The sequence below is a fragment of the Macaca mulatta genome, chromosome 8 (assembly GCF_049350105.2).
Source record: "Macaca mulatta isolate MMU2019108-1 chromosome 8, T2T-MMU8v2.0, whole genome shotgun sequence".
Lineage (NCBI taxonomy): Eukaryota > Metazoa > Chordata > Mammalia > Primates > Cercopithecidae > Macaca > Macaca mulatta.
The window spans coordinates 45339698-45366835 of record NC_133413.1 but is presented as its reverse complement, the minus strand read 5'-3'; the positions used below and the strand labels follow the sequence as shown (position 1 = coordinate 45366835).

The 27138-nt window shown below is 43.5% G+C and overlaps 1 pseudogene; it reads left to right on the top strand.

Moving 5' to 3' along the window:
* LOC713088 (ras-related protein Rab-4A pseudogene) overlaps positions 1-12833 on the top strand; it is a 123346-nt pseudogene extending 110513 nt beyond the window's left edge.
* Positions 12834-27138: the final 14305 nt, after the last annotated feature.

Below are 27138 nucleotides of genomic sequence, written 5' to 3'. Positions count from 1 at the left end.
TGTGATCCAAAATATCGCTTCACAAGTTCCCCAGAAACAAGGAAAGTGTAACTCTGTGAGAAGAATTCGCACATCAAAAAGCAGTTTCTCAGAAAGCTTCTTTCTGGTTTTTATCTGAGGATATTTCCTTTTTCACCGTAGGGCTCAAAGCGTTCCCAAATATCACTTCGCAGATTCCACGAAAACAGTGTTAGCAAACTGCTTCATGAAGAGAAATGTGTAACTCTGTGAGATGAACTCACACGTCACAAAGAAGTTTCTCAGAAAGCTTCTTTCTCGTTTTTATCTGAGGATATTTCCTTTGTTAACCTAAGCTTCAATGCGATCCAAAATATCCCTTCTCAGATTCCCCAAAACAGTGGTAGCAGACTGCCCCCATGAAGTGAAATTTTACCTCTGGGAGATGAATTCAGACATTATCAAGCAGTTTCTCAGAAAGCGTCATTCTAGTTTTTATCTGAGGATATTTCCTTTTTCACCATAGCCCTCAATGCGATCCCAAATATCACTTTGCAGATTCCATGAAAACATGTTAGCAAACTGCTTCATTGAGAGAAAGGGGTAACTCTGTGAGATGAATTCACATGTCACAAAGAAGTTTCTCAGAAAGCTTCTTTCTCGTTTTTATCTGAGGAAATTTCCTTTGTCAACATAGGTTTCAATGCGATCCAAAATATTGTGCCACAAATTCCCCAAGAAGGGTGGTAACAGACTGCTCCATGAAGTGAAATTTTAACTCTGTCAGATGAATTCACACAACATAAAGCAGTTTCTCAGAAAACTTCTTTCTAGCTTTTATCCGAGGATATTTCCTTTTTCACCATAGGCCTCAATGCGTTCCCAAATATCACTTTGCAGATTCCATGAAAACTGTTAGCAAACTACTTCACTGAGAGAAACTTGTAACTCTGTGAAATGAATTCACACGTCACAAAGTTTCTCAGAAAGCTTCTTTCTAATTTTTATCTGAGGATATTTCCTTCGTCAGCGTAGGCTTCAATGCAATCCAAAGTATCCTTTCTCAGATTCCCCAAAAACAGTGGTAGCAGACTTCCCCATGAAGTGAAATTTTAACTCTGTGAGTCGAATTCACACGTCATAAAGCAGTTTCTCAGAAAGCTTCTTTCCAGTTTTTATCTGAGGATATTTCCTTTTTCACCATAGGCCACAATGCGTTCCCAAATATCACTTTACAGATTCCACGAAAACAGTGTTAGCAAGCTGCTTCATTGAGAGAAAGGTGTAATTCTGTGAGATGAATTCACAGGTCACAAAGCAGTTTCTCAGAAAGCTTCTTTCTAGTTTTTATCTGAGGATATTTCCTTTGTCAACCTAGGTTTCAATGCGATCCAAAATATTGCTTCACAAATTCCCCAAAACAGTGGTAACAGACTGCTCCATGAAACGAAAGTGTAACTCTATGAGAAGAATTCGCACATTAAAAAGCAGTTTCTCAGAAAGCTTCTTTCTGCTTTTCATCTGAGGATATTTCCTTTTTCGCCATTGGCCTCAAAACGTTCCCAAACATCACTTTGCAGATTCCACGAAAACAGTGTAGCAAACTGCTTCATGAAGAGAAATGTGTAACTCTGTGAGATGAATTCACACATCACAAGGAAGTTTCTCAGAAAGCTTCTTTCTCATTTTTATCTGAGGATATTTCCTTTGTCAGCATACGCATCAATGTAATCCAAAATATCCCTTCTCAGATTCCCCAAAAACAGTGGTAGCAGACTGCCCCATGAAGTGAAATTTTACCTCTGTGAGATGAATTCACACATCATAAAGCAGTTTCTCAGAAAGCTTCTTTCTAGTTTTTATCTGAGAGTATTTCCTTTTTCACCAGAGGCCTCAAAGGAAATATCTTCAGATAGAAACTGGAGAGGAGCTTTCAGAGGAGCTGCTTTGTGACATGTGCATTCCACTTACAGAGTTATACCTTTCTTCTCATAGAGGACTGGGGAATCTGTTTTGGAGAAAAAGCTACCAAGGGACATTGGGGAGTATATGGACGGCTTTGGTGAAAAAGGAAATATCCTCAGACAAAAACTGGAAAGAAGCTTTCTGTGAAACTACTTTGTGATAGATATGTTTATTCATCTCACATAGATAAAACTGTCTTTATATTATGCAGTTTGGAAACTCCGTCATGGACGGATCCGCTAAAGGACTTTAGGGAGCACATTCAGGCCTATGGTGAAAAAGGAAATATCTTCAGATAAAAACTGGAGAGAAGCTATCTGAGCAACTGCTTTGTGATGTGTGTATTCATCTCATACAGTTAAATCATTCTTTGGATTGAGCAGTTTAAAATCACTCTTTCTGTGGAACCTGAGAAAGGACATTTCGGAACGTTCTTTAGAATTTGCTGAAAAAGAAATACCCTCAGATAAAAACCAGAAGGAAGTTTTCTGTGAAACTTCTCTGTGTCGTGTGATTTCCACTTGCACAGTTAAGCCTCTCTTCTCATTGAGCAGTATTCTAACACTGTTTTTTTTTAGTCTGTGAAGGGATATTCGGAGCGCTTTGAGGCTTATGGTGAAAATGGAAATATCTTCAGATAGAAACTAGAGAAGCTTTCCAAGCAGCTGCTTTGTGACGTGTGCATTCCACTCACAGAGTTATACCTTTCTTCTCATACAGTACTGGGGAATCCCTTTTGGAGAAAAAGCTACCACGGGATATTCACCATATGGATGGCTATGATGGAAAAAGAAATATCCTCAGACAAATACTGGAAAGAAGCTTTCTCTGAAACTGCCTTGTGATATATATGTTTATTCTCTCACATAGATAAAATTTTCTTTATATTACACAGTTTGGAATCTCCATCATGGACGGATCCGGGAAGGGACATTCGGGAGCACATTCAGGCCTATGGTGAAAAAGGAAATATCTTCAGATAGAAACTGGAGAGAAGCTTTCTGAGAAACTGCTTTGTGATGTGTCCATTCCACGCGGGGAGTTATAACTCTTTTCTCATAAGGCAGTGTTTGAACACTGTTCCTGTAAAACCAAAAAAGTGGTATTTCGGAGAGCATTGAACACTATGGTGAAAAGTGAAATATCCTCAAATAAAACAAAGAAAGAAGCATTCCAAGAAACTGCTCTTTGATATGTGCATTCATTTCACAGAGTTAAACCTTACTTTACGTGGCCCAGTTTGGAAACTCTGTCTTTGAGGAATCTGCGAAGGAATATTAACTTTCGACCAGGGGCCTGTGGTGACCAAGGAAATGTCTTCCGATGAAAACTGGAGAGAAGCTTTCTCAGCAACTGCTTTGTGATGTGTGTTTTCATCTCATAGAGTTAAACCATTCTTTGGATTGAGCAGTTTGAAATCAGTGTTTCTGTGGAATCTGAGGAAGGACATTTGGGAACACTCTTTAGAATATGGAGAAAGAAATATCCTCAGATAAAAACCAGAACAAAGCTTTCTGTGAAACTGCTATGTGTCGTGTGAATTCCTCTCGCTCAGTTAAGCTTCTCTTCATTGAGCAGTTTTCTAACACTGTTTATGTTTAGCATGCGAAGGGATATTCAGAAGTGCTTTGAGGCTTAGGGGGGAAAAGGAAATATGTTCAGATAGAAACTGGAGAGAAGCTTTTGGAGGAAATGCTTTGGGACATGTGCATTCCACTAACAGGGTTATACCTCTCTTCTCATACAGCATGGGGGAAACCCTTTTGGAGAAAAGTTACCAAGGGATATTCGGGGGAATATTGATGCCCATGGTGAAAAGGGAAATAGCCTGAGACAAAAACTGTAAGGAAGCTTTCTGTGAAACTGCTCTGTGCTATGTGTATTCATCACACATAGATAAAGCTTTCTTCACATTACGCAACTTGGAAACTCCTTCATGGACGGATCCCCAAAGGGATATTCGGGAGCACATTCAGGACTATGGGGAAAAAGGAAATATCTTCAGATAAAAACAGGAAAGAAGCTTTCTGTGAATCTGCTTTTGCTATGTTTATTCATCTCACATAGATGAAACTTTCTTTATATTATGCAATTTGGAAACTCCGTCATGGACGGATCCATGAAGTTACATTCGGGAGCACATTCAAGCCTATGGTGAAAAAGGAAATATCTTTGGATGAAAACTGGAGAGAAGCTTTCTGAGAAACTGCTTTGTGATGTGTGAATTCCAATCAGGGAGTTAGAACTCTTTTCTCATAAGGCAGTGTTTGAACACTGTTCCTGTAAAACCGAAAAAGTGATACTTTGGAGAGCATTGATGACTATGGCGAAAAGTGAAATATCCTCAAATAAAACAAAAAAGAAGCGTTCCAAGAAACTGCTCTCTGATACGTGCATTCATTACACAGAGATAAAGCATACTCTACATTGCCAGTTTGGAAACTCTGTCTTTGAGGAATCTGCGAAGGGATATTAAGTCATGCCCCGGAGGCTTGTGGTAGCAACGAAATGTCTTTTGATGAAAACTGGAGAGAAGCTTTCTGAGCAACTGCTTTGTGATGTGTGTATTCATCTCATAGAGTTAAATCATTCTTTGTATTGAACAGTTTGAAATCACTGTTTCTGTGGAACCTGAAAAAGGACATTTGGGAATGCTGTTTACAATATGCTGAAAAAGGAATACCCTCAGATAAAACCAGAAGGAAGCTCTGTGAAACTACTATGTGTCATGTGAATTCCTCTTGCTCAGTTAAGCTTCTCATTTCATTGAGCAGTTTTCTAACACTGTTTATGTTTAGCGTGCAAAGGGATATTCAGGAGCGCTTTGAGGCTTACAGTGAAAAAGGAAATATGTTCAGATAGAAACTGGAGAAAAGCTTTCCGAGGAACTGCTTTGTGACGTGTGCATTCCACTCACAGTGTTACACTTCTCTTCTCATACAGCATCAGGGAAATAATTTTGGAGAAAAAGGTACCAAGGTATATCCAGGAGCATATTGACGCCTATGGTGAAAAGGGAAGTAGACTCAGACAAAAACTGGAAAGAAGCTTTCTGTGAAAATGCTCTGTGCTGTGAGTATTCATCTCACATAGATAAAGCTTTCTTTACATTACGGAGCTTGGAACTCTGTCATGGACGGATCCGCAAAGGGACATCCGGGAGCACATTCAGGACTAGGGTAAAAAAGGAAATATCTTCAGATAAAAACTGGAAAGAAGCTTTCTGTGAATCTACTTTTTGCTATGTTCATTCATCTCATGTAGATAAAGCTTTCTTTACATTACACAGCTTTGAAACTCTGTCATGGACGGATCTGCGAAGGGACATTCGGGAGCACTTTCAGGACTGTGGTGAAAAAGGAAATATCTTCAGATAAAACTGGGAAAGAAGCTTTCTGTGAATCTGCTTTTTGCTATGTGTACTCATCTCACGTAGATAAACCTTTCTTTACATTAGGCAGCTTGGAAACTCCACCATGGACAGATCCGCGAAGGGACTTTCAGGAACACATTCAGGACTACGGTGAAAAAGGAAATATCCTCAGATAAAAACCGGAGAGAAGTTTTCTGAGAAACTGCTTTGTGATCTGTGCATTCCACTCAGAGAGTTATAACATCTTTTCTCATAAGGCAGTGTTTCAACACTGTTCCTGTGAAACCAAAAAATTAATATTTCGGTGCACAATGAAGACTGTGTCGAAAAGTGAACTATCCTCAAATAAAACCCAGAAAGAAGCGTTCCAAGAAACTGCTCTCTGATATGTGCATTCATTTCACAGAGTTAAAACTTACTCTACATTGCCCAGTTTGGAAACTCTGTCTTTGAGGAATCTGTGAAGGGATATTAAATGGCACCCGGAGGCCTGTGGTGAGCAAAGAAATGTCTTCCATTGAAAACTGGAGAGAAGCTTTCTGAGCAACTGCTTTGTGACGTGTGTACTCATCTCATAGAGTTAAATCATTCTTTGGATTGAGCAGTTTGAAATCACCTTTTCTGTGGAACCTGAGAAAGGACATTTGGGAACGCTCTTTAGAATATGGTGAAAGAGAAATATCCTCAGATAAAAACCAGAAGGAAGCTTTCTGTGAAACTGCTCTGGGTCGTGTGAATTCCACATGCACAGTTAAGCTTCTCTTTTCATTGAGCAGTATTCTAACACTGTGTTTAGTCTGCGAAGAGATATTCAGGAGCGCTTTGAGGCTTATGGTGAAAACGGAAATATCTTCAGAGAGAAACTGGAGAGAAGCTTTCCGAGGAGCTGCTTTTTGACGTGTACATTCCACTCACAGAGTTATGCCTTTCTTCTCATAGCAGATTGGGGAAAACCTTTTAGAGTAAAAGCTACCAAGGGACATTCGGCAGTATATGGACTGCTATGGTGAAAAAGGAAATATCCTGAGATACAAATGGGAAAGAAGATTTCTGTGAAACTGCTTTGTGATAGACATATTTACTCATCACACATAGATAAAACTTTGTGTATATTACACGGTTTAGAAACTCCATCACGGACGAATCCACAAAGGGACATTCAGGATCACATTCAGGCTTATGGTGAAAAAGGAAATATCTTCAGATTAGAACTGGAGAGAAGCTTTCTGAGAAACTGCTTTGTGATCTGTGCATTCCACTCAGGGAGTTATACTTCTTTTCTTATAAGGCCGTGTTTGAACACCATTCCTTAAAACTGAAAAAGTGGTATTTCAGAGCGCATTGAAGTCTATGGTGAAAAGTGAAATATCCTCAAATAAAACCCAGAAAGAAGCGTTCCAAGAAACTGCTCTCTGATATCTGCATTCATTTCACAGAGTTAAAGCTTACTCTACATTGCCCAGTTGGGAAACTCTGTCTTTGAGGAATCTGCGAAAGTATATTAAGTGACGCCCAGAGGCCTGTGGTGAGCAAGGAAATGTCTTCCGATGAAAACTAGAGAGAAGATTTCTGAGCAACTGCTTTGTGATGCGTGTATTCATCTCATAGGGTTAAACCATTCTTTAGATTGAGCAGTTTGAAATCAGTGTTTCTGTGGAATCTGAGGAAAGACATTTGGGAATGCTCTTTAGAATATGGAGAAAGAAATACCCTAAGATAGAAACCAGAAGGAAGCTTTCTGTGAACCTGCTCTGTGTCGTGTGAATTCCTCTCGCTCAATTAAGCTTCTCTTTTCATTGAGCAGTTTTCTAACACTGTTGGTGTTTAGCGTGCGAAGTGATATTCGGGAGCGCCTTGAGGCATACAGTGAAAAAGGAAATGTGTTCAGATAGAAACTGGACAGAAGCTTTCCGAGGAACTGCTTTGTGAAGTATGCATTCCACTCACAGTGTTATACCTCTCTTCTCATACAGCATGGGGAAACCCTTTTGGAGAAAAAGGTACCAAGGTATATTCAGGAGCATACTGAGGCCTATGGTGAATAGGGAAATAGCCTCAGACAAAAACTAGAAAGAAGCTTTCTGTGACACTGCTCTGTGTTATGTGTATTCATCTCACATAGATAAAGCTTTCTTTACATTACATAGCTTGAAAACTCTGTCATTGAGGGATCCGCAAAGGGACATTGGGGAGCACATTCGGGACTACGGTGAAAAAGGAAATATCCTCAGATAAAAACCGGAGAGAAGCTTTCTGAGAAACTGCTTTGTGATGTGTGCATTCCACTCAGGGAATTATACCTCTTTTCTCATAAGGCAGTGGTTGAACACTGTTCCTGTAAAACAGAAAAAGTGATATTTTGGAGCACATTGAAAACTATGGCAAAAAGTGAAATATCCTCAAATAAAAGCCAGAAAGAAGCATTCCAAGAAACTGCTCTCTGATATGTCCATTCACTTGACAGAGTTAAAGCTTACTGTACATTGCCCACTTTGGAAACTGTGTCTTTGAGGAATCTGGGAAGGGACATTAAGAGGTGCCCAGAGGCCTGTGGTGAGACAAGAAATGTCTTCCGTTAAAAACAGGAGAGAAGCTTTCTGAGCAACTGCTTTGTGACATGTGTATTCATCTCATAGAGTTAAATCATTCTTTGGATTGAGCAGCTTGAAATCACTGTTCCTGTGGAACCTGAGAAAGGACATTTGGGAACACTCTTTAGAATATGCTGAAAGAGAAATACCCTCAGATAAAAACCAGAAGGAAGCTTTCTGTGAAATGGCTCTGTGTCGTGTGAATTCCACTTGCATGGTTAAGCTTCTCTTTTCATTCAGCAGTATGCTCACACTGTTTTTGTGTAGTCTCCGAAGGGATATTCCGGAGCGCTTTGAGGCTTATGGTGAAAATGGAAATATGTTCAGATAGAAACTGGAGAGAAGCTTTCTGAGGAGCTGCTTTGTGACGTGTGCATTCTATTCACAGAGTTATACCTTTCTTCTCATAGAGGATTGGGGAATCCCTTTTGGAGAAAAAGATACCAAGGGACATTCGGGAGTATATGGATGGTTATGGTGAAAAACGAAATATCCTCAGACAAAAATTGGAAAGAAGCTTTCTGTGAAACTGCTTTGTGATAGATATGTTTATTCAACTCACATAGATAAAACTTTCTTTATATTACGCAGTTTAGAAACTCCGTCATGGACGGATTTGCGAAGGGACATTCGGGAGCACATTCAGGCCTATGGTGAAAAAGGAAATCTCTTCAGATAAAACCTGGAGAGAAGCTTTCTGAGAAACTGCTTTGTGATGTGTGCATTCCACTCAGGGAGTTGTATCTTTTTTCTCATAAGGCAGTGTTTGAACATAGTTGCTGTAAAACCGAAAAAGTGATATTATGGGGCGCATTGAAGACTATGGCGAAAAGTGAAATATCCTCAAATAAAACAAAGAAAGAAGCGTTCCAAGAAACTGCTCTCTGATATGTGCATTCATTTCACAGAGTTAAGCTTTCTCTACATTGCCCAGTTGGGAAACTCTGTCTTTGAGGAATGTGCGAAGGAACATTAAGTGGCACCCAGAGGCCTGTGGTGAGCAAGGAAACGTCTTCCGATGAAAACTGGAGAGAAACTTTCTGAGCAACTGTTTTGTGATGTGTGTATTCATCTCATAGAGTTAAACCACTTTTTGGATTGAGTAGTTTGAAATCACTGTTTTTGGATTGAGCAGTTTGTGACATGTGTTTTCATCTCACAGAGTTAAACCATTCTTTGGATTGAGCAGTTGGAATCTGAGGAAGGACATTTGGGTACACTCTTTAGAATATGGAGAAAGAAATATCCCCAGATAAAAACCATAAGGAAGCTTTCTGTTAAACTGCTATTTGTCATGTGAATTCCTCTCGCTCAGTTAAGCTTCTCTTTTCATTGAGCAATTTTCTAACACTGTTTATGTTTAGCGTGTGAAGGGATATTCGGGAGCACTTTGAGGCTTACTGTGAAAAAGGAAATATGTTCAGATAGAAACTGGAGAAAAGTTTTCTGAGGAACGGCTTTGTGACATGTGCATTCCACTCACAGTGTTATACCTCTCTTCTCATACATCATCGGGGAAACCCTTTTGGAGAAAAAGGTACCAAGGTGTATACGGGAGCATATTGATGCCTATGGTGAAAACTGAAATAGCCTCAGACAAAAACTGGAAGGAAGCTTTCTGTGAAACTGCTCTGTGCTATGTGTATTCACCACACATAGATGAAGCTTTATTTACATTACGCAGCTTGGAATCTCTGTCATGGACGGATCTGTGAAGGGACATTTGGGAGCACATTCAGGACTATGGTGAAAAAGGAAGTATCTTCAGATAAAAACTGGAAAGAAGCTTTCTGTGAATCTGCTTTTCCCTACGTTTGTTCATCTCACATAGATAAAGCTTTCTTTACATTAAGCAGCTGGGAAACTCCGTCATGGACGGATCTGCCAAGGGACATTCGGGAGTACATTCAGGACTATAGTGAAAAGGGAAATGTCTTCAGATAAAAACTGGAGAGAAGCTTTCTGAGAAACTGCTTTGTGATGTGTGCATTCCACTCAGGGAGTTATACCTCTTTTCTCATAAGGCAGTGTTTGAACACTGTTCCTGGAAAACAGAAAAAGTGATATTTCGGATCGCATTGAAGACTATAGCAATAAGGGAAATATCCTCAAATAAAACCCAGAAAGAAGCGTTCCAAGAAACTGCTCTCTGATATCTGCATTCATTTCACAGAGTTAAAGCTTACTCTACATTGCCCAGTTGGGAAACTCTGTCTTTGAGGAATCTGCGAAGGGATATTAAGTGGCGCCTGGAAGCCTGTGGTGAGCAAGGAAATGTCTTCTGATGAAAACTAGAGAGAAGCTTTCTGAGCAACTGCTTTGTGATGTGTGTTTTCATCTCATAGAGTTAAACCATTCTTTGGATTCCCTTTCTGTGGAATCTGAGGAAGGACGTTTGGGAATGCTGTTTAGAATATGGAGAAAGAAATATCCTCTGATATGAACCAGAAGGAATCTTTCTATGAAACTGCTCTGTGTCATGTGAATTCCTCTCGCTCAGGTAAGCTTCTCTTTTCATTGAGCAGTTTTCTAACACTGTTTATGTTTAGCGTGCGAAGGGATATTTGGGAGCACTTTGAGGCTTACTGTGAAAAAGGAAATGTGTTCAGATAGAAACTGGAGAGAAGCTTCCCGAGAAACTGCTTTGTGACATATGCATCCCACTCACAGTGTTATACCTCTCTTCTCATACAGTATCGGGGAAACCCTTTTGGAGAAAAAGGTACCAAGGGATATTCGGGAGCATATTGATGCCTATGGTGAAAATTGAAATAGCCTCAGGCAAAAACTGGAAAGAAGCTTCGGGAGTATACGGATGGCTACAGTGAAAAAGGAAATATCTTCAGGCAGAAACTGGAGAGAAGATTTCTGAGGAGCTGCTTTGTGACATGTTCATTCCACTCACAGAGTTATTACTTTCTTCTCATAAAGCTTTGGAGAAATCCTTTTGAAGAAATGCTACCAAGGGATGTTCAGGAGCATATTGACGCCTATGGAGTTCTGGAGGCTGGAAGTTTAAGATCAAGGTGTCAGCAGGGTTGGTTTACCTGAGGCCTCTTTCTTTGTCTTGCAGATGGCACTGTCTCACTGTGTCTTCACATGGCCTTTACTCTGTGTATCCACATCCCTTGTTTCTGTCTGTTTTTATAAGGACAGTAGTCATATTGGGTTTGTGTCCCACTCTTCTGACTTTACTTCTTGAAAGTCCGTGTCTCCAAACATAGTCCCTGTGGGAGATAGGGCTACAACATGTGAATTCTTGGTAGATGGAATTCAGTGCATAATAAAAATATAAAATATTTAATGTGTATCAGTTATCTTTGGCAGAAAAACAAACTACTGCAAATCTCAGAAACTTTAAACAACCACCATTTATTTTTCTTAGCATTCATTCTGTAAGTAATTTGTACTGGACTCAGTGGGTGGCTTATCTTGTCTCATGGGGCTGACTCAGGTATCTGAAGCCAGTTTGCAGGCCAGCTGGAGCAGGTCGGTCCAGGATAATCTTAGCTGGGGCAGTGCCCTTCTGTTCCCTGGGGTCTCTCGTCTTCCAGGAGGCTAATTTGGGCTTGATCACATTGCAGCTGAACAGGTTCCAAAGGGAAGTGAGAAGCACTCAAAGCTTCTTCCAGGAGTCTAGGCTTGGAGCAGACACAGGGTCACTTCCACCAAATTGCATTTGTCAAAGCAAGTCACAAGTCCACCAAGATTCAAAAAATGAAGAAACAGCCCCCACCCCTTAATAGCGGAAACAGCAGTCACATTGCAAAGGAGATATGGACATAGAGAAAATCTTTCATCATGTTTGTGAACAACCTACCTAAAATCGATGTATTTAATAGTAATTTTGCCAAAATCCAAATTAGAATTTTATTTGAGTAGGACAAAGTGATTCTAAAATGTATCTTTAATTAAAATTAAAATATTTATAAAATTTTAAGAGTTAAGGAGTAATGCTAATTAGGTATTTAAATGTATGAAACAATTATTAAAATGATGTAGTATAAGACTAAACAGACAGCTATTAGAAGAGGACATATCCTTCTTGCGGTGGCGGCTGGACCGAGGGTGGAGGGCCCTGCGCCTGCGCGGACCTGGAGTCCTGCTCTACCGCAGCCGCTGGGAGGCCAGCGGTTGCAGTGGGGACCTGTCGGGCCCCTCCCTCCTCCGGTGCCCCGCACCAGGTCCTTCCCCACGGAGACGCGCCGGCTGACCGCGGGCGAGTGCAGCCAGTGACCCGGCAAGAGGCGGCGCCACTCCCAAGAAGTCTCAGACGGCCGGGTCCGAAACCTACTATTTTTTTTAAGTTCTTAGTTATTGGAAATGCAGAACTGGCAAATCTTGCTTATTTCGTCAGTTTATTGGAAAAAAAAAATCAAAATGATTCAAATCATACAATAGGAGTGGAATTTGGTTCAAAGGTAATAAATGTTTGTGGTAAATATGTAAAGTTACAAATACGGGATACAGCACGACAAGAATGATTCAAGTCTGTGAAGAGAAGTTATTACCCAGGGGCGACCGGGGCTCTCCTCGTCTATAATATCAGCAGCCGAGAAACCTACAATGCACTTACTAATTGGTTAACAGATGCCCGAATGCTAGCGAGTCAGAACATTGTGATCATCCTTTGTGGAAACAAGAAGGACCTGGATGCAGATCGTGAAGTTACCTTCTTAGAAGCCTCCCGATTTGCTCAAGAAAATTAGCTGATGTTTTTGGAAACAAGTGCACTAACAGGGGAGAATGTAGAAGAGGCTTTTGTACAGTGTGCAAGAAAAAATACTTAACAAAATTGAATCAGATGAGCTGGACCCAGAAAGAATGGGCTCAGGTGTTCAGTACAGAGATGCTGTATTGAGACAGCTGAAATCACTGCGGTGCACACAGGCCCCAAAAGCTCAGGAGTGTGGTTGTTAGGAGCCATGGGACAGCACACAGGTGTTCATACAGTGGCATTTGGGACACAATTGTTGGAACCTTAAGAATCTGAGGTTTTTTACCACTCTCCTTTTCTACACTGTATGGAAGTAGATCTTTATGGGGAAAAGAGAATTTGGGGTGTTCTGCCAGCTAGTCAAAGTGGCACAGCAAATCATATAAATCCAATTAAATGGACAACACTATTAGATGTGTATGTAAAAATTTTCTGTTTCATATTTTCCCTTTCCCTTTCAGTTTAAAACATGCTATAAACATGCTATGTACTGTATGTCCTGGAGCCCAGTGCGGCTCCACAGCATGGAATCTGATGTATGATATGATAGAATGTGGCACTAAATGCAGTTTCAGATTTAATTTTTTTTAATCGTATGAACTAAAATTGTCAATTGTGAGGGGTGCTTTTCTCATCATATCGGTTATATTGCACAATTGGTTATATTTATGACTTGATAGTCAAAGACTCTGGCATTAATAGCCAGTGTGTTTCTTACTTAATTCTGTTTACTACATTCTACGTGGTGTTTATGTGATCCACACTTGAAATACTAGATGAGTAGGCATTCACTAACATATCAAAATAAAATGAAAAGTTGAGGTTTTCCATTAACTTTATACTGTCCAGCTCTGTTGATTTTAAAGCCTCATCATCCAGGTCAGTTCAGGAAGTATATCTGGAGTACCTGCTCCATTTTAAGCTATGAGACTAGCACTAAGGATTCTGATACCTTTACCCAAACCTACTGGGCTACTAATACTTCTCTCAGCCGTTGATAAAATACACTAGACCATGTAAGCTGGGGCCACTCATCCATTGCGAGTTTACTAGTCTGTCTGGTCCCCCTGCTAGAAAACACATCTTTTATACTGTGCTTTTTCTGGGATTCAATATAATGGCATCACTGCCTGTTTTTCACATCTTTTGTTTCCTGGGTTTTTTGGGTTTTTTGTTTTGTTTTGTTTTTTGAGACAGAGTCTCACTCTGTCACCCAGGCTGAAGTGCAGTGGCTTGATCTCGGCTCACTGCAAGCTCTGCCTCCCAGATTCACTCCCTTGTCCTGCCTCAGCCTCCAGAGTAGCTGGGACTACAGGCGCCCACCACCATGCCTGGCTAATTTTCTGTATTTTTAGTAGAGACCAGGTTTCTCCATGTTAGCCAAGATGGTCTTGATCTCCTGACCTTGTGAGAACATGCAGTATTTGTTTTTCTGTGTCTGTGTTAATTGGCTTAGGATGATGGCCTCTAGTTGCATCCATATTGTTACAAATGACATGACTTCATTATTTCTTTTGGCTGCGTATGGTATTCCATGATGTGTATGTACCACATATTCTTTATCCAGTCCACAACTGATGTAACCTAAGTTGATATTCTAAAATTCATATGGAACCAAAAAAAAGCCCAAATAGCCAAAGCAATCCTAAGCAAAAAGAACAAAGCTGGAGGTATCAGTATCATATTACCTGGCTTCAAACTATATCAAAAGAGCGTGGTGCTGGTAAAAACAAAACAAAACAACATAGCCCAGTGGAACAGAGAACCAAGAAATGAAGCTGCACACCTACAACCATCTGGTCCTTGACAAAGTCAACAAAAACAAGCAATGGGGAAAGGACAATTTATTCAATAAATGTTGCTGAGATGGCTGGCTAGCCATATGCAGAAGAATGAAACTAGACCCCTGCCATTCACTATATTCAAAAATTAACTCCAGATGAATTTAAGATTTAAATGTAAGATCTCAAACTATAAGAATCCTAGAAGAAAACCTAGGAAACATCATTCTGGACATTGGCCTTGGGAAAGAATTTAAGAGTAAGTCCTCTAAAGCAATTGCAATGAAAATGTATATTGACAAATGGGACCTGGTTAAACTGAAGAGCATCTGCACAGCAAAAGAAACTATCAATGGAGCAAACAGACAACATACAGAATGGGAGAAAATATTCACACACTATGCATCCAACAGAGGTCTAATATCCAGAATCTATAAAGAACTTCATTCAACAAGCAAAAAAAAACAAATAAGCCCATTAAAAAGTGGACAAAAGACAGAAGCAGGCAGTTTTCAAAAGAAGACATACAAGCAGCCAAAAAACACATGAAAAAATGCTCAACATCACTGATCAAAGAAATGCAAATCAAAACCACAATGAAATACCATCTCACACTAATCAGACTACCTACTATGCAAAAGCCAAGAAATAATAGATGCTGGTGAGGCTGGGGAGAAAAGGGAACACTTACACACTGTTGGTGGGAATGCAAAGTGGTTCAGCCACTGTGGAAAACAGTTCGGAGATGTCTCAAAGAACTTGATACAGGACTACCATCTGATATAGCAATCCTATTCGTAGGTATATATCCAAAAGGAAATGAATCATTTTACTGAAGAAACCCATGAAATGTTCATTGCTTTGGTATAAAGAAAATAATTTGTATCTTCAGAAGCTGGATTCCAAATACATTTGGAAAGTAAAATACATAAAAATAACAAATAACCAAGGTTAATAAATAAGGCAAGAGAATAAACACAAAAACTGATATATTTAACTACCTAAAAATGAAACAATAGATGTATGTACAAAAAAAATCAAAATTAAATTGTTATACCCAGACCGTTTGTTCCCCAAAGAAGACCACCAGAGTCCAGAGTCAAAGCCAAGCAGCAAGGATCTTTACTACAAGTTCGAACTTGGTCCCTCCATTCCACAGCATACAAGAGGGCCTCGAACAATGTGAGTGCTTGCTTTTTATAGCCCTATGTAAACAGGATATGTAAAGTTACAGGGGAACAAGATAATTCTCTCGGTTACAACATTACAATTGGTTAATATTATACATTTAGCATTTTTTATTGGTTCCCACTGCGTCCTTATCGGAGATTTCCCAGGTGATGTTTTCCTGAAGTTTGAAAGAAATATGGAGGAATGTGTTTGTGCTGGGCTCGTGCTGGGCTCAGGGAGTTGGGAGATATATGGGGGGATGTGCCTCCTTTCATTCCCCCCTTCTTTTCAGGTAACTCTAGAGCCAATCTTGGGTCTTATAAGTCTGACTCTGTTTCAGCGTTTACAGGTTGGTATTGGGCTCTGAGGACCATGAGCTGAACGGTGTCAAACCTTTCTCTGACAAACTGCAAAATTCTGTTAACAATACAAGATCCTACGGTTAGCAGAAATAGTAGACTTAGCAGGGGTCCAAGGAAGGGGGCTAACAGAGAAAACATAGAGGAATTCCACCATTGGTCTGCAGCTGAAGCAAACTGCCGTGTTTTTACTTCAGTGCTTAACTTGCGTAACTGTTGGACCCGGTCTTCTACAAGCCCTGATTCATTTATGTAGAAACAACAGTCCTCTTTCAGAAACATACATGTACCACCTTTTTCAGCAGTGAGTAGGTCTAGGGCCCTCCGGTTCTGCAAGGTTACCTGAGCTAGGGACGTGAGCTGCCGCTGAAGGGAGGCAAGGGACTCAGCTGACTCCTCCATAGCAACGGCAAATTGTTGGTACAACTTGTTGCTTTCTATGAGGGTGTGACCTAGGGCTCCCCCCACCATCCCGGCCGCAATGAGGGATGCGGTGAGGGAGATTCCTGCAATGAGGGGGAGAAATATGGCTCGTGCAGGTCTCAGTCTAGGGACTGGGTGAATAGCAGTACTAGTCCAGTTACCGGTGTACCCTAGGAACTCGCCAGCAGTTAGTAGAGTCAACCAGGGAACTAATGTGACAGGAAGACACAGTAGGTTGGTAACAGAGGGACTAGATAGGTCCTTAGATAATGTCGCATTACACCAGAAGAATATGCCCGGCGGAGCCCTTAGGGTGATATTAGGGGGCACTGCAGTGATGCTGCAGAGGCTGGAATTGGTTCCTGAGAAACAGTAGGGAAACTTCTCCTGACTGGGGTTTAGGTATAGGGGCACGTTTAGGATAGGGGCATATGAGAGGTTTCGGAGGTTGTTAGCTTGGGCAGAGGTAGAGGATCCCCATGGCAGATGGACAGCGGTTAGCGGTGGATGCCCTAGGGTGGCACACAGAAAGCAGCCAGACAGGCTGTGAAGTCCTGTAAGGTTAGCAAGCTCTAGTCCTTCTTGTAATAATTTTAACCAGGAGAAAGGACGTAAGTCTTGTGTTAGTCTGCTTTCCTGTCGTTGGATATTCCCGTGGACCAGGGGCAGTACTTGCACTAGGCCTCGCCACAGATAGAGGTGACTGCTAGGCCATGTGGAGGAGGGGGAGTAGTATACAGCCCCATGTTGAGGCATAGTCCAGCGGGAGTTCCAGGGGTCTCTAACTATCCATGTATATGAAAAGTCTCCATCCCGTCTACGATGGAAGGGCTACTTAGGGTCCAACTGTTCTTCCTCTCCCCAGTAACGGGACCTATGGATGTTACAATAGTTATAAGGACAGCCGGCATTTTGGTGCCACCAATAGTGTTTACAATTGTATTTAGTCTGATAAAACTCAAAACGTATTATTGGTGTCACTGGTTTGGCTATTTGAAAGCTAGTAAAATTTAGTAAGATTGGGCTATTGCACCCTGAGGAGGGGCAATCAGCACTGGTCAATAATTTCCCGGGCTTATGAGGTTGTCCAGGGTGGGTTCGGTTTTCATAAAGCCAGAATCTCCAGACAAAGGGATTAGATGCTGGTTTGGTGTTTTCCCCAGTGGCCACTAGGGCGGCTAACGTTAGGGCTAGACTACCTAACTGCATGTTTGCAGTGAGCTATGTTGCCGGCGCAAGGGGTTGTTCTTAGCTCTGTCCACAGTCCACGTGGCCGGTGCTTCAGCCGCTGCCGTGATTGGTCCCAGAAGGTCAGAGGTTGGGTCCACTGGCTTGACCTGGGTGTAGTGGATCCATGACGCAATGCCTTCTACCTTTAGGGTGGTGGGTGTGGTCAGGAGTACCTGGAGTGGTCCCTTCCACCTGGGTTCTAGGGTCTCTTGTCGGTGTCGCTTAACCAGGACCCAGTCTCCCGGCTGGTACGGATGGGGTGTCGGTGGGGGACCAGTCTCATATAGTTCCTTCAGCTTGGGCCAGATTTCTTGATGAATTTTCTGCAAGGCTTGTAGGGAAAATAAGAATTCAGAGACATTTTCTGTTTCAGACTCAAGCAGATCATCTTTTAAGCTGGGAACCAGGGGTGGAGGTCTGCCATACATGATTTCATAAGGGGTAAGGTCCAGTCTGTAAGGGGTATTACAGGCCTGGAACAGAGCGTAGGGGAGAAGGACCACCCAATTAGCGCCAGTCTCCATAGTCAATTTAGTTAAGGTCTCTTTTAAGGTCTGATTCATCCTCTCTACCTGTCCTGAACTCTGGGGCCTGTAAGCGCAATGTAGTTTCCAATTTGCCCCAAGGATGGAAGCCAAATCCTGACTTACCTTAGCGACAAAGGCAGGCCCATTATCTGACCCTATCTGGACGGGGAAGCCATACCTGGGAAGGATATCTTCCAGAATTTTCTTTGCTACGACATGAGCAGTTTCTCTTTTGGTTGGGAATGCTTCAGTCCACCCTGAAAAAGTATCTACAAAGACAAGTAAGTACCAATACCCATACTTTCCTGGCTTTATTTCAGTAAAATCTACTTCCCAGTAGATACTGGGCCTGGTTCCCCTGAGCCTTGTTCCTGCTGCAGTCTGGGATTGGGGGTAGGCGTTGTTAAGCTGGCAGACTTTGCAACTTGCCACGATGCTGCTGGCCTTCTTGGCTGTATGTCTGAATTTGAGCTTAGAGCATCTGATCAGGTCTATCATCTGCCGAGCACCCAGGTGGGTGGTTCGGTGGATGTGTTCTAATACTTGTTGTCCTAATTTTTCTTGTAGGATGGTTTGGTCATTAGTATTAGTCCACCACCCATTCTGGATCTTTTTCAGGGGAAGTTTGTCAATCCACTGGAGATCTTGTTCTGAATAATCAGGGAAATATGGCAAGTCCCAGGGGCCCGGGTCAGGGAGCTGGAGTGCAAGGAGTTGCCTGGGAGCCTTTGCCACATTTCTTGCAGTTTGGTCTGCCAGAAAGTTGCCTTGAGCAGTTGGAGTGGTTGGTTTCTGATGCCCTGGGCAATGCACAATGGCTAACTTTTCTGGCTTCCATAGCGCTGTTAACAGGGCTAGGATCTCTTGCTTGTTTTTTATCTCTTTTCCTTCAGCCATTAGTAACCCTCGCTCCCTGTAAATGGCCCCATGTATGTGCGCCGTAGCAAAAGCATATCGGCTGTCTGTATATACTGTCAGCTTCTTCCCTGCCCCTAAGGTAAGAGCTTGGGTGAGCGCTATCAGTTCGGCCTTCTGGGCCGATGTCCCCGGGGGCAGGGGTTCTGCCCAGATTACCTCAGTCTCTGAAGTCACTGCCGCTCCAGCGTACCTCTGGCCTTGATGCATGACGCTGCTCCCATCAGTGAACCAGACGAGGTCAGCATCAGGGAGTGGGCAGTCCTGCAGGTCCTCTCGAACTCCGTGCACCTGAGCTAGTATCTCGGTGCAATCATGGAGTGGCGCGTCCAGGTCCGGGTTGGGCAGCAGCAAGGCAGGGTTTAAGGTCGTTGGGGGCAGGAAGGTTATCCTGATAGGATTTAGTAGTAGTCGTTGGTAGTGGGTGAGCCGGGCGTTACTTATCCATCGATTAGGTGGCTGTTTGAGTACACCTTCGATGGCATGTGGGATAACGACCCGCAATTCTTGACCCATGACGAGTTTATCAGCATCTTGTACCATCAGAGCCATGGCCGCAATCATTCAGAGACAAGGGGGCCACCCGGCAGCCCCTGGGTCTAACTTCTTTGACAGGTAGGCAACCGGCCTCCACCAGGGGCCTACGTTCTGAGTTATTACCACCTTGGTGACACCCTTACTCTCGTCCACGTATAAGTGGAAGGGCTTGGTGACATCAGGTAGTCCCAGTGCAGGCACAGAGAGTAGGGCGGTTCTGATCTGTTGGAAAGCCGACTCGGCTTCGTCTGTCCAATTAAATGGCTGCTGTCCCCGTGTTGCCTGATACAAGGGTTTAGCCAGTTCTGCGAACCCAGGTATCCATAGTCTACAAAATCCCACCGACCCCAGGAATTCCCTCACTTGTCGGGTGGATTGTGGCCTGGGGATCTGCAGAACAGTCTGCTTCCAGGCGTCTGTTAACCAGCGCTGCCCTCCTTTTAGCAGGTACCCCAGATATGTTACTTCTGGCTTACAGATTTGAGCTTTCTTTGCCAAGGCTCGGTAGCCTAGATTTCCCAGAGCTTGTAGGAGACTTTTGGTCCCTTGAATACAAGCTTCTTGGGTCTCAGCAGCAATCAGGAGGTCATCAACATACTGTAGTAAAGTTATTTCAGGGTGTTTACGTTGGTACTCACCCAGGTCTTCATGGAGGGCCTCATCGAACAGGGTAGGAGAGTTTTTGAATCCCTGCGGCAGCCTGGTCCATGTCAGTTGGCCACTTATGCCCCTTCCAGGGTCATTCCACTCGAAGGCGAAGAGCTTTTGGCTCTGAGGGGCTAAAGGCAAACTGAAGAAAGCATCTTTCAAATCTAAAACAGTGTACCATTGATGTTTAGGGTTTAGGGTACTCAGGAGGGTATACGGGTTAGGCACAGTTGGGTGTATGTCCACAACCCTCTTATTGATTTCTCTTAAGTCTTGTACAGGTCTGTATTCTCCACTATTAGGTTTTCGTACCAGCAACAATGGAGTATTCCAGGGCGAGTGACATGGGCGCAGGACCCCTTGGTCAAGGAGCCGGTGGATATGCAGGGCAATTCCTTTCTTGGCCTCTAGGGGCATTGGGTATTGGTGTACCCGCATGGGGTCTGTCCCAGGCTTAAGTTCAACAAACAAGGCAGGATGGTGTTTTGCTAGTCCTAAGCCCCCCGTTTCCGCCCAAGCTTCTGGATATTGCTGGAGCCAGGTTGCTATGTCCTGGTCAGGGGCCGCTCGCTCCTGGTGGAGCTGGTACTCATCTTCTAGGGTTATAGTCAGGATGGACACGGGCCGATTGTGGGAGTTGGTCACGACGGGCCCCTCAGGGAGGAAATGGATCTGTGCTCCCATTTTAGTCAGCAGGTCTCTCCCTAATAGGGGACAGGGGCTCTCAGGGATGACCAGGAAAGAATGGGTTACATTCCTGGCTCTGAGGTTTACTGTCCTTTGTGTCGTCCATGGGTATTTCTTAACTCCTGTGGCCCCTTGTACCCACGAGGACTTGGAGGATAATTTTCCATTAGTTTTAACTAGGACTGAGTGCTGTGCTCCCGTATCGACCAAGAACTGGACTGGAGACCCCTCCACTTGCAAAGTTACCCTAGGTTCGGGGAGGGGGTCCGAACCCCATCTTCTCTAGTCTTCGTCTTGAGTGACTAGTACGGGTGTTGACCTAGGGGGTCCCTGTCCTCGTTGTTTCTTTTTGGGGCAGTCTCTTACCCAGTGGCCAGCTTCCTTACAGTAGGCACATTGGTCTTTGCTCAGATTATCATGCCTGGGAGGCCGCCTAGGTTGGGTGATCTCTGGCTGTAGATGCTCTTTCTGTACTACTGCTGCCAGGACCTTGGTCATTTTTTCAGTGGCCTTTATTTGCTTTTCCTCTGGAGTATCTCTGTTATTATAAACCTGCTGGGCTATCTGAAGAAGGTCCTGAATCCACTTTCCCTCTAAGTCTTCTAATTTCTGGAGTTTCCTTTTAATGTCTGGGGCTGCCTGATTTATGAAAGACATTACAACAGCTGCCTGACTTCCTGGAGCCTCTGGGTCTATGGGGGTGTACTGTCTAAAAGCTTCCATTAATCTTTCTAAGTAGGTAGCTGGGCTCTCTGTCTTTCCCTGCAGAACAGAGTATACTTTAGCCAAATTAGTGGGCTTGCGAGCAGCTGCCCGGAGACCCGCCATTAGAGTCTGGCAATAAAGGCGTAGCCATCCCCTACCTTCTGCCATGTTGTAGTCCCACGCCGGCCTGGTCAGAGGAAAAGTCGCATTTATGAGGTCGGGGTTGACAGTCGGTTGACCGTCGTCCCCCCGGGACCAGCTTTCTAGCTTCTATCTGTATTCTCTCTTGCTCCTCCGTTGTGAACAAGATTCGGAGGAGCTGCTGACAATCATCCCAAGTGGGCTGGTGGGTGAACATGACACTATCCAGTAAAGCCATTAAATCTTTGGGGTTGTCTGAAAACCGAGCACTCTGGGTCTTCCAGTTATACAGATCACTGGTAGAGAATGGCCAGTACTGGAGCCTGGGGATTCCCGTGTCATCTGGGGGTCCTATTTCCCGAAGGGGTAGAGCCACTGTGGAGTCAGGCAGCTGGGAGGGGCTAGCCCATGAAGTGCACCCTCGCGTCTGCCCCGCCGGCCCTTCAGAGTTGCTTTCACTCTCAGCGGGTCCGTGTGTGCTGACCGCCTCCCGTCCACCTGCTCCCTCCCGCGGCTCAGCCCGGGGGGTGGGGGCCTGTGGCCCGGAGGGGTACAGAGGGGGTTCTGTGAACAGTGGGTCCCCGCTATCAGGTAAAACAGGATGGGGGGCAATCAGCTGCTTGGATTTAAGCGGCCAAGCAACCAGTGCCTTACAAGGTTCAGGGGCTAATTGGAAAGGTGACAGCCAAGGAGGCGGGTTCTCAACTAGGTCCTGCCATATGAGGATATATGGGATTTGATCCAAGTGGCCCGCACGCCCAGGTAGGAAAATCTTGGACTTTACTTTAGTGATGACAGCAAGTCGGAACATCCCTTCGGGTGGCCACCCCACATCAAAGGCAGGCCATTCAGAGCGGCACAGGGTAATTAGCTTTCCCTTCCTGATCTCTATACTAAGATCATGGCCCCTCGCTCTTACTTCCTTGAAATTACTTGTAAGGAGAGATAGAGGAGTGCTCTGGGTATTACCCATCCTGTAATAATTTGTAGTCTCTTCCTGTAAAGGAAGGTGGGTTAGAATCCCTGTAAAGGAAATTTGACTTATTAATGATATCTAGTTGCAAGTGTGCTCCGGCAGCCCGGGTCAGAAACAGCTACTGCCCAGATCGCAAACGCGCTCAGGCAGCCCAGATCGCGAGTGTGCCCCGGCAGCCCGGGTCAGAAACAGCTGCTGCCCAGATCGCAAACGCGCTCCGGCAGCTCAGATCACAAGCACACTCCGGTAGCCCGGGTCAGAGTCAGCTGCTCGGATCGCAACCGCGCTCCGGCAGCACAGATCGCAAGCGCGCTCCGGTAGCCCGGGTCAGAGTCAGCTGCTGCCCAGATCACAAATGCGCTCCGGCAGCTCAGATCGTGAGCGCGCTCCAGTAACCCGGGTCAGAAACAGCTGCTGCCCAGATCGCAAACGCACTCCAGCAGCTCAGATCGCAAGCGCGCTCCGGAAGTCCGGGTCAGAGTCAGCTGCTCGGATAAAAATCTAGATCAGAAGAGAGCCAGGGGAGGTCTCCCACCGGTCTCCGCTGGCCGTCCTATAGCACGTCTGCCAGGATTGCGCCAGCTTCAGTTTCAGACCTCGAGAGTCACAGATTCAGGTTCAGAACAACACAGGCAGACAAACGGAGATGAGCCGGCTCACCTATCAGTAGATCGATCCTAGTAGATCCATTGACCTGGGGTCTGGTGGGCTTGGGGAATCCCGGATGAGCCCCCAGATGTTATACCCAGACCGTTTGTTCCCCAAAGAAGACCACCAGAGTCCAGAGTCAAAGCCAAGCAGCAAGGATCTTTACTACAAGTTCGAACTTGGTCCCTCCATTCCACAGCATACAAGAGGGCCTCGAACAATGCGAGTGCTTGCTTTTTATAGCCCGATGTAAACAGGATATGTAAAGTTACAGGGGAACAAGGTAATTCTCTCGGTTACAGCATTCCAATTGGTTAATATTATACATTTAGCATTTTTTATTGGTTCCCACTGCGTCCTTATCGGAGATTTCCCAGGTGATGTTTTCCTGAAGTTTGAAAGAAATATGGAGGAATGTGTTTGTGCTGGGCTCGTGCTGGGCTCAGGGAGTTGGGAGATATGTGGGGGATGGGTTTGTGCTGGGCTCGTGCTGGGCTCAGGGAGTTGGGAGATATATGGGGGGATGTGCCTCATTCCTTTCAAAATGAAACAACAGGAAATATTTGTGCTATATAAAGCAATCATGCAATCAGTTAGAAAAATTGTTATGGACTTGGCAAGTTGATGAAGCACATGAAAAAATTCCACATACTATTAACAAGCACATGGGAAAATTTTAATTACAATAATAGTCTAACATAAAATTATATAAATATTCCAAAGAAAGGGTAATACATTGCTGGTGAATATCTGACAAACTAGTGTCAATGATTGCTGGGCAGAAAAAAAAAGATGTTTCAATTCTGTTGGAAAACAATTATCAACATGCATCAATATCCCTTGACCTAGCATCTTTTTGCCTAGTTTTGATTAACCTGAAATTTGACTTAATTTTGCTTTCAAAATAAATTCTAAGAAAATTACCCAAAAATGGCTCACTCTTGTAAACCCAGCCCTTTGGGAGACTAAGGCTGGTGGATCATCTGATATCAGGAGTTTGAGACCAGCCTGACCAACATGGAGAAACCCTGTCTCTACTAAAACTACACAGTTAGCAGGCTGTGATGGCACATGCCTGTAATCCCAGCTACTCGGGAGGCTGAGGCAGACGAATCGCTTGAACCTGGGAGATGGAGGTTGCCGTGAGCCTAGATCGCACCACTGCACTACATGCAGCTTGGGCAGCAAGAGCAAAACTCCATCTCCAAAAAAAAAAAAAAAAAAAAAGGAAGAAAACGTAAATTACCCAAAAATATGGGGAAATTTTTATGTATAGTAATGCTCATAATGACAAAAAAATTAAAACTATGTAAATGGTCACAGATATTAGAGAATAGGAAATGAATGAGAACAGTATAGAGTATTATGTTGTCACTACGCATGATGTTGACAAGGCACCTTCTATAGTATGAGAAAATTCCATCACCAAAGTCTAATCGTTGCATGGGGACATCGGGTTCTCTTTCTTCCCTTTCTGTTTCTGCCCGTCTGTTTCCCACATTGTCTAACATGATTCTGGGGGACTTCTAGAACAAGAACATACTTAGTTGTGAGGAGGAAGGAAGCCAGCGCCCGTGTGTATTCTTGTGTGTGTCAGCATATTCCCGAGGCCAGGCAGCCTGGCGGTGGGAGGACCTATGAGCACATTCAGTGTCAGCGGCAGAGTGAGCTGTGATGAGTGTTTCTTCTCAGGCACTTCACTGAAGCTAATATATTTTGAGATAGTTCTTTGAATCACGGCATTGTTCTGAGACCGGCACTGGAATTCCACCTCGGGCTCTCGCTCATCACCACAAGTGCTTTGGGTCTGGCTGTGATGTGTGAGGCTGTGTAAGGGCCTGTGGTGGCGGATCCAGCCGTCATTCTTTCCCATACACCTTTGATCCGCTGAAGGGAGACTACAAAGCTCATAGCCAAGGTATCCAGGCAGGGAGAGTTTCAGAAGGTGGCGCGGGAGGTGGGATGGGTCCCGGGCCACTTTGCTGTGCTGGGTGGGTAGCAGCTAATTGGGCCTGTTAGGATCAGCAACTAGCTTGGGGCTATTCAGAACTACTGATAGGGCCACCTGTATCTCTGAACCAGGTCTTTATTGAACAATAATGGTGCAGCCAGCCAGGGAGCAGTCCCTGCAACCCTCAGCATGTCGTGCCACCTGGCCTGCCGAGCTCTCCGTGGATGGGACCACGGCGCCCTCCCGCGGGGAAGCGCAGTGTCACCCGCTTGCTCAGGTCGGCACTCAGCAGGACCTCCCTCAGAGAAACTTTATTTCCCTTAGTCCCCATTATCAAGTTGTTTCTTCAACTAAAAATTACAAATTGAAAAACTAAGGGTTATATTTTGCTTTCAAACAGTGAAAGGAATATTTTAAAACTTCACTTCTGAAATGAGCTACCAGTGTTGTTTTGAAGGTTAATAAGAGTGGAGTTTGGAAAATAAAACTTAGAAAATTCATCTCTGGGAAGTCTAAAAATTTTTCTCGTGCTTTTCATAGTTGAGAAGAAAGTGTGTGCATTTCTGTGTCAGATCCTTAGCCTTTTTCTTTCTTTTTATTTATTTATTTATTTCTGAGACATAGTTTCCCTCTTATCGCCCAGGCTGGAATGCAATGAGGAGATCTGGGCTTACTGCAACATCCACCTCCCGGGTTCAAGTGATTCTCCTGCCTCAGCCTCCCAAGTAGCTGGGATTACAGGCATGGCCCACCGATCCTGGCCAATTTTTGTATTTTTATTCAACACAGGGTTTCACCATATTGGCGTCAGCCTGGTCTCGAACTCCTGACCTCAAGTGATCCACTGGCCTTGGCCTCCCAGATTGCTGGGATTACAGGCCTGAGCCACCACACCCTGCCCAAGCTTTATCTTTAATACTTACACAGACATGTAATTTCCTACGTGGGTTCATTATTACTTTTTGCTCACTGTTCTTGTCACACCTCTACTCTTTTTTGCATCTTACTACCTTAGAACCACCATGAAATTAGAGCGAAGTCTCACTGCTAAAGGAGCAGAAACAGTATTCTATACTTTTGTTACCTATTGGTAACATATTGGTTAAATAATATAGGCTTTTTTTTTAAGTAGAAAATACAGATAATCAATGTGAATGTTAAAAATACGTAATCCTAACACCCGGAGACACTACTTCATTGTGCTTATCTTAAGAAGTGAATTGATAATAGGAATATAAATGTTGGAGGACTGTTATCTAAAAACAGGAAAAAATATTTTATCAACTAATATAAAAGAAGAGATTCTTATAATTCTAATTGTAGTCAGTGAGACCTGTCTCTGTATAAAACATTGTCTAATGTTTACAGATTAAGTCCTTCTTAGTAAAAGAAAAAGTAGAAGGAGAACGATGTGGAAGGCAAAAACCTCCCTTAAAACATAGCCATGCATTTCAGAGTTAATACAGTAATTACAATAAATTCAAGTTTCTGCCTATTTTGTTTTGATAGCAACAAAATAATAAATGTTCTCTAACATTCCATTTCTAACAGTGTGGGCAAATGCAGAACACTAAAAAAAAATTATTCTTGAAGATCATAATTTTGTCATCAGCACATGCCCTCAGTTACACAGTGTAACTCATTTTATAATATGTCTACTTCCCTGGAGGTCAGGTATGAAGAAATCTCAACATTCCAGAACATATTCTCTGAAACGAAAAACAAAAGTTGTTAAATGACAACTATCGGCCAAAAAGTCAATTTGCGTTACTTGATAAGAGAAATAGTGCCAGTCTTAGACCATTACCTAGATGATCATGAGTAGAAAGAGAGAAG